At 48.1% G+C, this 12,555-nt stretch overlaps 1 protein-coding gene across 2 annotated transcripts in view; it reads left to right on the top strand.

The window, feature by feature from the left end:
• Positions 1–12,555, top strand: part of LOC126536162 (putative polypeptide N-acetylgalactosaminyltransferase 10) — a 167,863-nt gene that overhangs the window by 69,725 nt on the left and 85,583 nt on the right. The gene's annotated exons all lie outside the window — the stretch shown is intronic.

The raw sequence follows: 12,555 nt of genomic DNA, 5'->3' as shown, positions 1-12,555 counted from the left end.
AGGCCGTCTGTTTTTGGCCACCTGAAGCGAAGCTTGAAGTCTACTCCGTTTCATACATAGCGTGTAACGCTGTGGAGGCTAGCAAGGCTTGTTGCAGTAGCTGAGTTCGCACCAAGGAGTGTATCGCTGTTTTTACTAGCAATTATGTGAATTGCTGTTTATTTTGGCTCAGTAATAAATGAAAGAAACGTTTTCAAACCTAAAAAAAAGAACAAATTGAGTTTACGACTGTTAGCACGTTGTTTTAAAACCATTTGCTTTTCGTTGTTCTCTGTTTCGGTTTCTTCATTTGCAGCCAGTCGAGGCAGCTTCGCGCGCGGGCTCGCAATGGGCTTGGTCTAATATGCGCGACCACAAAACTTGACCACGAAACGATCGATGTTATATAATTTGATTACTGAACTTTCTGGTTTAGCTTCCGCGTCTTTCTCAAGCTGCAGACGTCCACGCGCAAAGGTAACGAATCTCTGGTTTCGAGCTCCATTTTTCGGCCTCAAGTGTTCTACGTTGTTTTACTTGGTGCTGTTCAGGCGCGTACTGCACCATAGAAAACAACCGGTAACTGCACCGTCCGGCAATGCGCAGGCACATTCAAAATCTGCTGTTAGGAGAGGGGGGAGTGTTGCCTTGCACTTGTGCGCGTGCTTACGTGCCTCGCAGCATAGTTCGCAAATTAACCTCAACCTTCGCACTAGAGGATCGCAGGGTACGGGCTATGTTGTGCCGGGCCCACCAACGTTTTTTGATGCACCTGTCTTATGCACCTGTTTTGATGACACAGGACGAATGCAGATTTTTTAAATTTCTACAGCGACAGCTGTATATGTCTAACTTTCCGCAGTTTTATCGGCGTCCCGCAACAGAAATGGACTTAGCGATTTCTAACAAACCCATGCGGGTGCAGTGGGGCGGCGCAGATGTCAAAATGCGGAACAGATTAGAACGCTCGCCGTGAACAATGGAGTGACGTCAAGGTTATCGCAGTATATAAGCAGGAGAGGTGTCGGCGTTGAAAACTGCTGCGTTATGGATGGGGCGGACACGTATAGTTCGTACAACCGAAGGACAACATGCATACGAGGCGCGCCGGAAGGAACAGCAAACAAAAATCTAAACGGCGCCGGCGCGAAACCACCACCAACGAAGAACGTTCCCGCGATGCTGAACAAAAACGACAATCGCGAGCCCGGGCACCTCCGACCGAGCTATGACGCCAGACTCGCAACGCAAAAAATGACAACCATTCCACTTTGTAAAGATGGAATGGCAGCGAAAGCACTTTGCTTTTCGTTTGAGGGCTTTTACTGTCGTCAGCTTTCGCTGCCATTCCATCTTCACAGAATGGAATGATTGCCATTCTTTTTTCTTGTCGGGGTGCAATTATGCGTGGGTAAGCGTCTGTGCGTTTTGGCTGCGCTGTTTTCGTAACTGTGGTCTAGGTCAGAGATGAGAGGTATAGATCCCTACTTAGGGAAGTGCTACACGTTAGTGCAGTATCAATTTAAGTGCTGTCTGTATGCGGAGGATAATTCAGCGTAATGAGAGTGTCCTCAAATACTATGATATTGTAACGGGCATTTCAGACTACCGTTTAAGTTTGCGAATCACACAGCCAAATGGTGATTCCACTTTCACGGTGCGTATTTCGATTTTTTTATTTTTTTGTGACGTGCGCTACCGAACTCGCTCAGTATTTGATCGATCACGACAGTAACGCCAGTTGCTCCATTCCCACCGTGCGGCTCGCGCCGAGAACAACGTCCGATATTTGTCGGCTGCGGCATAGAGTTTCATATTAGTATACCTAGAGGCAAATCTGGCGCTGCGATCGTTCAACCATCATGGGAATGATGGGAAGTACAGGCTTCGGATTGGCATTCTATTGACTGGCGAACTAGTGTACAAGTATTTTTTTTGGCAGTTTTGGTTTCGCTCCAAGCGCAATTGCTATAACCTGCAGTTGGACAGTGCAACGCAAAGCTATCTGCCTTTGTTATGTTGCTCGGAGTGGCGATAGCGCGCTGGGCCAGCGACTGGGACGATGCTTGTGTCGCGGTGTGGCGTCGAAGCCGTGACGAGAAAGCGGCGGCATCGTAAACGTTGAAAGAACATGTTTTGAGCGTTTGGACCTTTGTTTGTTAAGTGTGTTACGTTGGCACTGTAGCGTTACGTGCTTTATGAAACTTCAGAATAGGACAAAGAAGGCACTACTGATACAAAACATATACAGTTGTACTTCTAGTGGCTTGACAATCAAATTTTATTGAGGGCTTCATTATGTGCTCATTTATGTGCTCATTGAAATGCGTGTCTTAGGACTGTGAGAACACAAACTTACTTGTGGTCGGAAAGATAGCTGCTTCCTAGCTGTAGTCTAGTGTCGCACAATGGGTACCCGCAAAGCCACGCTGTAACGCTTCGGAAGCGGTACGCCAATATAAAATATGATGCAGCATACTCGTAGGAGGCCACTAGCGTCCTAGCTAGCACTGCAGCAGATGTGCTGAAAAGTACTTGAAGACGTTCAGCAATCGTGACAGCCGACGCAACCTTTCGAAAGAGCGAGAGAGTTCGCAAGTGCCTGTCGTCTGCGAGAAAAGACTCGCGTTTGCAGCGAGCAGGCGTCGTAGCAGACGACACTTGTAGCATTCCACTCAAGGGCGCAACACTTTGTCACAATACAACATTTTTATTTCCAGAAATACATGATGAGTATTTTATATAAGTACTTGCACGGTTGTTTTGCTGTTGAAAAAAATGAATAAATAATTATTCTTTGGCGTTAAATTAGGAACAGAATCGCACAAGTATGCATACCCTGGTGTGTCCTGGTGACAAACCATAGTAAACCATGCTTCCATCTCAAAGTCATACAAAGTTTATGCAGCGTGTTGTACATTATATAACATACTGCAGAAATAGAATTAGATTTTACGCGATAATATTTGAGTATAGCTTTGTTTACTGCGCCAGAAACAAACGCCACTAGTCTAAAGACCGAAGTCAATCCGAAGCCTGTACTTCCCATCATTCCCATGTAGGTTGAGGCAACGCGCATGAGAACCCCCGTAGACACTAGCGCCACATTTCCCTCTAGGGTATTTTTAGAAACTCTATGGGCTGCGGGCTCCGCTCACTACAAGCGGCTCGCAAGCTTGCGGGCCGACAAACAGCTCGCTGCGACGCGGCTATCTATCTGCTGCTATATATACTGCCGCTTTCGATCGATCAATTTCCTGCTCCCGGTGGCTCGCATTCATCGGGCCTCGATGTAATCACGTGAAGCGAGGGAATGGCCTGGCGGCGCGTTATCTCGGTTTCGGCCCCGTCGAGGAACAATCGCGCTACCGCGAGCGCGAGCGCGCGTTCACTGGGGCCCTGCTACACTCACGCGTCCGCACGCGCCGTGCAGCGACCAGCAGCTCCTCGCCGCCGCCGCCGCCGCTTTCGCCTACGTCGACGCTGCCGCGGGCGCTTGTGCGAGCGTGCGCTTTGTTTCATCCACGAACGGTGTCGGCGTGCTAGCGGCCGGCCGCTATAACGGTGGTGCGCGCTGGTGCAAGCTGGGCACCGGTGCGGAGTGATTCATTGCTCGCCGCAGGCAGCGCGTGTGGCGGACAGGACGTCTTTGATCTCACTCTCTCTCTCTCTCCTTGCACCGTTGTGCCTTCAAGACCCACGTGTGTGGCGGCGGGACAACAATGACCGCCCGAGGCACCAGAAGGCACCCCGTTGTCAGTGGCACCACGCGTGCGACGGCGAGCGAACCTCGAGGCTGCTTTGTGCGCGAGGTCTCCGAGGGTTCCCTGTGCTTGCTTTGAAGGTGGCGCCATTATTCCGTGCGGCCGCCGTCTATCTCGCTTCCCCTTTGGCGTCATCTTTATCGCGCGGTTGTTAAGGAGATAAAAATATCCGAAGGTGTGATTAGTGCTGTTCGCACTTTTATTTGGCAGCGCTAATTAGTAAACAAACGATAATCTCGTCGTGGTACGGCTTTATAGCAGCATTTCTTGGAGTGCGGCAGTGGCAAATAGCGTCGTGTTTCTAACACAATGCATCCTTGTATACGTCACTATGTTCTCTAGGAAATCTGTAACTCACTAGTTCGACCAAACGTGGATATATCTAGAACACTGGCGTGTCGCATCGAGGGAGTGAAAAGCGTCATGGAAAGCGTCACGGATAGGCTAAGGCATACTGCTTCAAAGCACGAATTCGTGCGCGAGTGGCGAGTACGGCCGCCCTTGCTGCATACACGCATGGTGGGGTGCAAGTACCGTTCCTCAACTCCCGATTCAGGTGCCCGTTAAAGGAAACCTGGTTGCCGGAACAGTCCGGAGATTGTCATTATTACGGCGTGTTTCATAACCTCAAGAGTTACTCTTCAACCTTATTCGGCGTCTCTCATAACCTCAAGAGTCACTCTTCAACGTTATTCGGCGTCTCTCATGACCTCAAGAGTTACTCTTGAACGTTAGTCACCATCAATCGAATCAACAAAACCCACGATTGACGGAGAGGTGCGAATAGCGCCGAGGGAGGAAATGGAAAAATGGCGCTCCGGAATTTGGGCGTCTCCGTGCTGTTTCCTTCTGGTGCATGATTGCACTTTGTGGACGAATTTCGTAAATGTAATCGTGAGTGTGACGAAAAATAAAGCGAGCAACGAAAGCTTGTACAGATGCACGGCTCCTTGAAAAGCAGCGGCAAGCCGAGAAATGCGAGCTTTCGCATTTTTGTTTTCTTCTTCTATTACGCACTTTCGTCTCTTACTTTGCTGCGCCACGCGCTACTGGTCAAGATGATCCTGGCCTACGTAGCCCCGCAACGCACCGACAAGAGCACGCTATCGATGCAACGCCATCTTGTAATCTGATTTTTGTTCCCTCGCGAAGTCTTGTGTACAGCGTCACCTCCCCGGGAACCAAATGTGGACAGCCTTGCCGCGCCACTTAGTGTTCTGCAGCGAGACACCACCACCATCGCCACCGTTCGTTGCACCGTGCGTGTATGCCCCCAGCAGAATCGCTGTGGGCGTGATCCGATTTGGGGACGGCGCGGTTCTGCGGGTTGGGTTGTTTGTGCTCCAGGCTCCCCCTCGATCCTGTGTCCAAACCCGTCGATGAAGCTGCCATGGAGACGCTGCGACGCAGTGACGTTGCCATAGCGCCTAAGCTGTCTGATTCGGAGGCATTCGGGGCACATCACAACAATGCCATGTCATTTCCTCTCTGTTCAGGCATCTCCGTTTCGGAGATGCAATCCCCGAAAGGCGTTATGCGTGCGTCCAGAGCGTTTCCATTTTATGTTTGGGCAGTGCGCGCCGTGTAACTCTTGTTCAGTTTCTCGTGATGGCGCTGGCATTTCTGGCGTTCTTTTCTTTTGTACGTTTATTTCACTTAAGATTCGCCAGAAAGAAACATGAGGACATTATTGTGGCGTTACCCGGTGGTTGTATAAAAAAATTGGCAGTTTTGACCGAAGACGAAGTATTGAAAGCGGTAGCAAGGTTTAGCTCCGGCTGCTTTCGCGGTGTTCTAATACTACGCGAAGGCGACATGGCGCGTCGCAGCAAGCGAGAAAACTGCCACTGCGCATCAAAATACAGCGCCCTGACAAACGGCAAGCTTGTCGGTGGGCGGTTTATAGCGTGTGTTTGGTAGCAAATTCCGCTCTTTATTAGCAGTAGGTGCTGAGCTTGGTATTCGCATTGACACGCCTGACGTGCTTTCGGCATTCCTGCGCGATATGAACCGTTTACGAGCCCTCACCTAGTGATATCGTGTTTGATACGAAAAGCTGCGCATTTGTTTGGCGCGTGGCTTAGCCTATGCTGAAGCACTTGGACCCGAGACTTCGTGAATTTGGTCACGTGTTGTTATGTTGTATTTGAAGTGCGGAAAGTACGTTCACTTAATTGACCCGCAAACAGTGTGTTCGTGCCGGACCGGCAGCGCATGCTTGCTGTCATCGCTACGCTGTGACACCAATTACTCATTCGTAAAAAAAGATAACAAGTGGCCCACGCCAATATTACTTTATCGCATGTGCCCCAGATAAAACCCGCCTCACGTGCTAATCAGGATATGCTAGATTAGCAGTAATAAAGTCGATAAGAGAGTGAGAGCTAGAGAGCGCAAAACAAATTCCTTAATGCCATATTACGCGGCAGAGTTAAGTCGTCAATAGCTATTTGCGCTGTGCTGGAATCGCAGTAATTATAGCGTTTTTCTTTTATCCTCCCGGCGCCTTGTTCCACACGGCACGTATACTGCTGGCAAACTGAAATTTTGAAGCAGGAAGGACGATACTGTTCACGCTATACAATGGGAATGTTTTAGCAAATGTTGCTTATTCTAGCGTTACAAAACAATACTGGTATAGTCGGGTATAGTCGCGTGGGGCGAAATGATTAATAAGCGTATGCGAATAATGAGTCGCTAAGACTCCTTCTGTGTAAATTGCACAGCGTTCGAACCTTGAGGCGGGCTCATCTTTCATGGAAAATGATATGCGTCCTTCCATGCCGCAATATTAAAGGGAAACTGAGTATGAACTTCAAGTTAAGTATTTAAATTAACATTTCAGGTTTTGCGCGTCAAAAGCACGCTGTAATTACGAAGCACGCTGTAGTGGGTGACTCTGGTGGATTAATTTCGACCAGCCGGGGTTTATTTTACGGGCCCCCGATGCACAGGTTCACGGGAGTTTTTGCATTTAGCCCCCGTCGAAATTCGTCCGCCGTGGCCGGGATTTGAACCTGCGCCCTCGCGCTGAGCAGTGCAACGCCAAGGCCGGCGGCTAATACAAGAGGAAGCTTTATCTGGGGCCCCAACTCTGACGTGGCCTATTTAAATGCACGTAAAACGCAGAAACGCTTTTCTGGGACAACCCCCGGACCGATTTTAATGAAATTTGTTGCATTTGAGAGAGACAGTTAAATTATAGTGACTGTAGGAACTGGTTAAAACACGTTAGCAGGCTAGTTGGTTAGAATACACTGAACGAGGGCGTAGCAAGAAACAGATACAAAAAGACAGCGCTTTTTTTGTATCTGTTTCTTGCTACGACCTCGTTCAGTCGCGCTTATACACTCTATCATGGACTGTAGGAAGCGGAATTTCGATTCAGGGCCTGAATTTTGTTATAGGAATTTTCAAAAATACGAAAGTTCGGGAAATAGCACGAAGTTTATTAATTAATGGCTCTGATGAAGAAGAAACATCGCTGTTCTGTAAACGGCATCCATTAGACCATTCAAAGCAGACAAATTTTTATATGTAAATTTATATCTTACGTGAATTTGTTACGTTGTGTACAAGGGTTCTGCAAAAGTTGTCTTTCCATATTACTAAAGCTTTTCAGATTCATGTGTAACATATCAATTTCGTCCGCTTTAGATGTACTATCAGATGTAATTCGCAGAATTGGGATATCATTTTTCATTGCTTAGTTAGACTTCTAAACTTGATAGTTTCGTTTTCTGAAGATGTTTGATCTTCGCCAATTTTTAATAAATAATTGACGACCTACATAAAAAATTCCGAGCGAACAGTCACTAGATTTTAAGTTTTTCTTTTAAATACAAGAAACTTCTTCAAATTTGGTGCAGTGGTTGCCGAGAAAAACGAATTCTCCTTGTACATGTATTCATAGACAGGAGCACCCGAGCTAAAGCTCGGTCTTAAGTTGAACTAGTTTGGTAGCTGCTTCTGAAATACTAAATAGGCAAGTCCTGCCGTAGGCGTTATAAGCTTTGTAGATTGGAGAAGGTGCGATCACGGTAAACTCGGGGCGACGCCACCGTGACGTTTCCGCACTAGCTCTCTGTGATGTCGTGGATTTTGACAGAATCTGCTCGGGGCAGCGTTTACGAATAGAGAAAGGTAACATTGGGCTAGATACCAAGCAAACACTTTATGAACTGGTAGAAGTTTTCTGATTTACCCCTACACAAACATGACTTATACGTGGCAAGACCTTGAAGTTTAGGAAATTTTCGTTACGGTGGCTCTGTGGTTATGGCGCTTTGCAGCTGCTGAGTGCGAACTCGAGGGTTTGATCCCCGGCCGCATTTCGACGGAGGCGAAATGCAAGAACGCTCATGTATAACTAAGTGCGCAATAAATAACTACAGCTGGTAGAAATTAAATTCGGAGCCCTTCACTGTGCCGCCTCTCGTAGGCCCATTGTTGCTTTGGGACGAGAACTACCTAGTGGGCATGTCTTTTTGGTCTTATGCTGAAGTGCTGATTGGCTGGGGGTGCCTGTCTCCTTCTGACGCGTACCCCAGCCCATTCAATCAGCACTTCAGAAGCAGAGAAAATGGGCATGTCCGCTAGGTGAACATTTAACAGAATACCCCCTGGTGGGCCACAGGCAAAGCGCGTATTGCTTGCACATACAAAGAATAGACGTTGCGAACATGCACAGCGAGCACCGCAGCGTCGAAGAAGGAACGAACGCGGCGATTCTTTTCTCCACCTCCTGGCGCCTTCCTCCTCCGGCGCTTGCTTCCCTCGCGGCTTCAAACATAACCTCGCCGATTTCACAGACGGGATATCTACGCTTGCGCGTAAAAATATTGGGCATCCTTGCCCGAATGGCTAAGCATTGAAAGCTATAGCAAGGGCTCAAGTTCCTCACACGATGTTCTTTAGAATACGTGCGACATGTTGCCGGCGACACAGCACGCAAGGCAACATCTGTTGCGCTACAGAAACAGCTCCCCGGCAACAAAGGTCTTCTCAAAATGCTAGCCGTACGCAGGCTTGATGAGGCGCTCTGCCACCGGCTTTGGAGGCCTCGATGGTGCACGAGGTGAGAAAAAAAAAAAAAAAAGTGATTCACACGCACTGTAGGAATCGATGTAAGCGAAGCTTTGTATGCTGTTTGCATTGGTTGACGATAATTAGCGGTGACGTTGGCGGCTGATGTGTAATTTCTTCGTCGTTTAGTCCAATATGAGAGTGATGGGCTGATCTGGGTAGTCAACGGAACACACAGGGGGACGTGTTTGCTTGGAGTTGTTGTGAGTCATTGTTCATGATCTCTGATAGGGTTGATCATTATCATTGCCTCAGATATCACATCCCATCGTGGCAGAAGTGTTAAACTTCAGTTAAATTAAGGGGCTGTACGTCATTCAGTTAATTATTATAATTAGATGTATACATCGTATACATACATTCGCGGTCTACATCACGTTTCGCTGCTTAAAGAATTAAGACCCTCCTCTTCAGCGTGACCCTTCTTTCCGGCCTGGGCGTACTCGACGCTGAGTGCATGCTTTGGAGACATTTCGCTGGCGCGTGTTTACGTGCTCCTTCTGCATACGTGGCCACCACGCTGTTGAGAAGTCAACTCAAAGCGCTCTCTTCGGGCTATGGACGATTGTAATGTTTACACTATCGCAGCCCAGCACGCAACCTCCAAAGCCCAGCACCTGCATTTTTGTCCTGCACCTACCTGCACAGGGAAACGAGCACAGCACTCGTTCATACACACAAATTGTGCAACGCTGCCGCGGCGGCGCCGGCCGGGATGCATAATGTCAATGGGGATGCACGGAGGTGAGCGCCATCTGGTGGTATTGCAAGAAACCGAGCGGCGCACGCCGCTCGGTTTCTGGCACGCACAGTGGTGTGGCATGCACACAGCCGCACCGCAGGAACGCCAGTGTTCGTGCGCGTATACCAGCTGCTGAAGGCAGAAAGATATATCCAATGCCCCGATGTATACAGAGCCGATTGAGCGGAATATGCGGGTGCGCCCACTTGGCTTCGTCTTCTTCTTTTCTTTGTTTTGCAGGCAAACGCAGTGCACGTCTCCCGCGTCTCTGGAGACCTTCTACAGCGTGCTTCTAGCCCTCCATGCGCGAGCAGCGCTAGTATACCGCCGATACCGCGACAGCACGGCCGCTGCGCCGAAGGCGTGACACGGGAATCGTAGCGGGAAGCGGTCCTTCTACTGCGATGCTTGACTGCGTTGCTATAGACGACGATCAATTCAAAGGGGATGGAGACTAGGCGGGGTAAATGCTCAACCGTGAAAATCCTATATCTTCGCGTTCAAAGCGAACGAAACCGCTGCGATTGCGCGAAGCACGTGGGGGGCCTTTGCGAGCGTTCGTTAGATGAATACAGCGCTTTCATGCACGCGTTGCTTGGATTCCATCTTCCAGGTGAACGAGTGATGGGATCACCATAAAACTTGCTTGAGTGCAAGGGCGAATTTTCGTAAGGCTTCTGCAGGGCTGGATACCTATATTTGTGTTTTGCTGGCGGTGTCGTACGGCTATTGAGCGCAGCACGAGGTAGCGAGGCCGATTCCGGACAGAAGTGACCGCTTCCTTGCGAGCACCGAGCGAAAAAAAATAAAATCATTTTGGTCCTTGTGTTACAAGAACTCCCAGTGGATAAGGTTAGCGCTGTGCCCTCCATTACGATAAGCCAACATCAGTTCAATTCATAAAGGCGGGTATAGGCAGTCTGCTTTCAGCACCACATTTCGTCGGTGTTATATGGCCACCGGCCTATCGCCATGTGACATTTAGAACGGCCGCGCTAGTGATACTCTATCTATTTAGGACAAAAGAGGCTTTTTATGGACGTAACCTTATTTGTGAGCAATAACTTCTCTTTTCACCACTTTCAGTCTGCATCGATCGGCATGATCACGCTCGGGGAACAGGTGGAAATACTTGATGCACTTTCGAAAAGCTGTGGGAGAATGTGTCGTAACAACAGAACTTTATGAGATATTTTTAGCAGGGCCTACTGCACTACGTTCATGCTCTCCTGAATGTAAAAGGACGGCGTTCCTCTTGCTATGTGGCTTTCCTTTCTTGAAAGCCCTGACATTAACAATACCCCTCCATAACAGAAAAGTGGATCGGTTGCACGCTTGACACTTTTCAAGTTTTCAACTGGCCCAACTTCCTGTTTAACTATATGATGGGGTTCCGAGAACAATTTTAATTCAAATAAATAAATAAATAAATAAATAAATAAATAAATAAATAAATAAATAATGTAACAATTCATTAATTCACATGTTCTCGCGTATCCAGTGCATCCACCTATTGTAACGAGTGTTTTATTCTCAGCGTTGAGCAGGCTAGTAACGGTCACAGTCAGTCGTCAGCCAGCACTAACAGCTCTTGCTCCACACTCGTTTAGCGGCTCCAACGAACGTGACAGTCCTCCTGACGTGCCATTTTTTACTCTTAAATTCAATTAATTAATAAATAGTTCATAATTAGTCATTCGTATGCCTGAACACGAGTTCGCTGGATTGTTTTTGTGTGGGGGGACAAGTTATGACACAGCTCCAGAAATGAGGAATCGTGATAGAGCAGTCATCAGAAAGGTTTCAACTTTCTTTTCAGTGAGATGCGTCGAGAGAGTTCTTGTCGTGACAGGCGCGCTAGGCAGCTCAACGTTTTACGCAGAGGACGTACGTAGAGTCCGCCGAAAATGCGTCCTACTTGGTCGCCAGTATTACGCGTCGCTGCGGCGGGGTTGCCGTGTGCGATCTGCTTTAACTCGCTGGTGCTACCACGCATCGCCGTTCAACTGCAATCATGCGTGCCTTCTGCGCCGCTGAGCGTGATTGACGTTTTCCACCCTCCTGGTTTGTATTTCGACCTACCGCATCGTTCTGGTTCACGCTTAGTTCCGACACTGCTACGCCCTCTGAGCAACCAGTGCCCGCGATAGACTCAGCGTTAAGGTCCATCCGATTGGCCTCCAGGGTTTTGCCGAAGGGCAGCAGACATTTTTCGAATGGTTGAGAGCAGTGCTTCTTTACATTGCACCTTGTGCCAAGCTAATGGCGGCGCTGCTGTGATAATTAAGAGAAAGGCTTTGCTTACGGTCTACTCGTTCAAGTACACTTGGAACGCGAGAAGCAGAGAAACGCTCTTAGCCGCAAAATTAATTTTTGTAAAATTTGTTAACCCGATGAACAATCGCCGCCAACTTTGGTCTAGGAGAACGCCATAAAAAAGCTCGTTTCGGCCTACGCGAAAAAGAAATGTCGCATTAAAAAAAAAGAAAGAAAGAAAGAACTCGTTCTAGTTCGGGGTTTGAACCCGAGACGACCTTCTTTCCGAAGCAGTCACTCTATGTGTGCGCTAAACGGGATACTCGCAGACAGCAGCTCCGTGCCGTATCAACCGACATCTCGAAATTCGGGAATACCGAAACGATTAACTAGCAGACTATATTCTCCGAAAATCTACAAGGTAGACGAAGTTCCGGTGGAAGATAAAGCACCATCGCCCTGACTGTAAAACAGAATACTTCAGAGAGACCTATTTTACTGGCCAATTTTCAACTGCGAAATAAACCTTCCGTTGGTGGTGATGTTCCATTTGATGGTTTCTGATAATTTGTCAGTTTTCAGATCCGTTTTTCAATCGATTGCAAGTGTCCTGGATTTCATTTTACGTTATTATGTCAGTATTATTCTTTATGAGCACACTGTCAGCTTGTCTATTTTTCGGGAACAGCGCTATTCTCTGTAGCTGTATTCTTGCTTACTTAACACTTT

The sequence above is a fragment of the Dermacentor andersoni genome, chromosome 4, assembly GCF_023375885.2.
Source record: "Dermacentor andersoni chromosome 4, qqDerAnde1_hic_scaffold, whole genome shotgun sequence".
In the NCBI taxonomy this organism is placed as follows: Eukaryota; Metazoa; Arthropoda; class Arachnida; order Ixodida; family Ixodidae; genus Dermacentor; species Dermacentor andersoni.
Note: the sequence above shows the minus strand (reverse complement) of the source record. Positions and strands in the feature narration are given on the sequence as shown.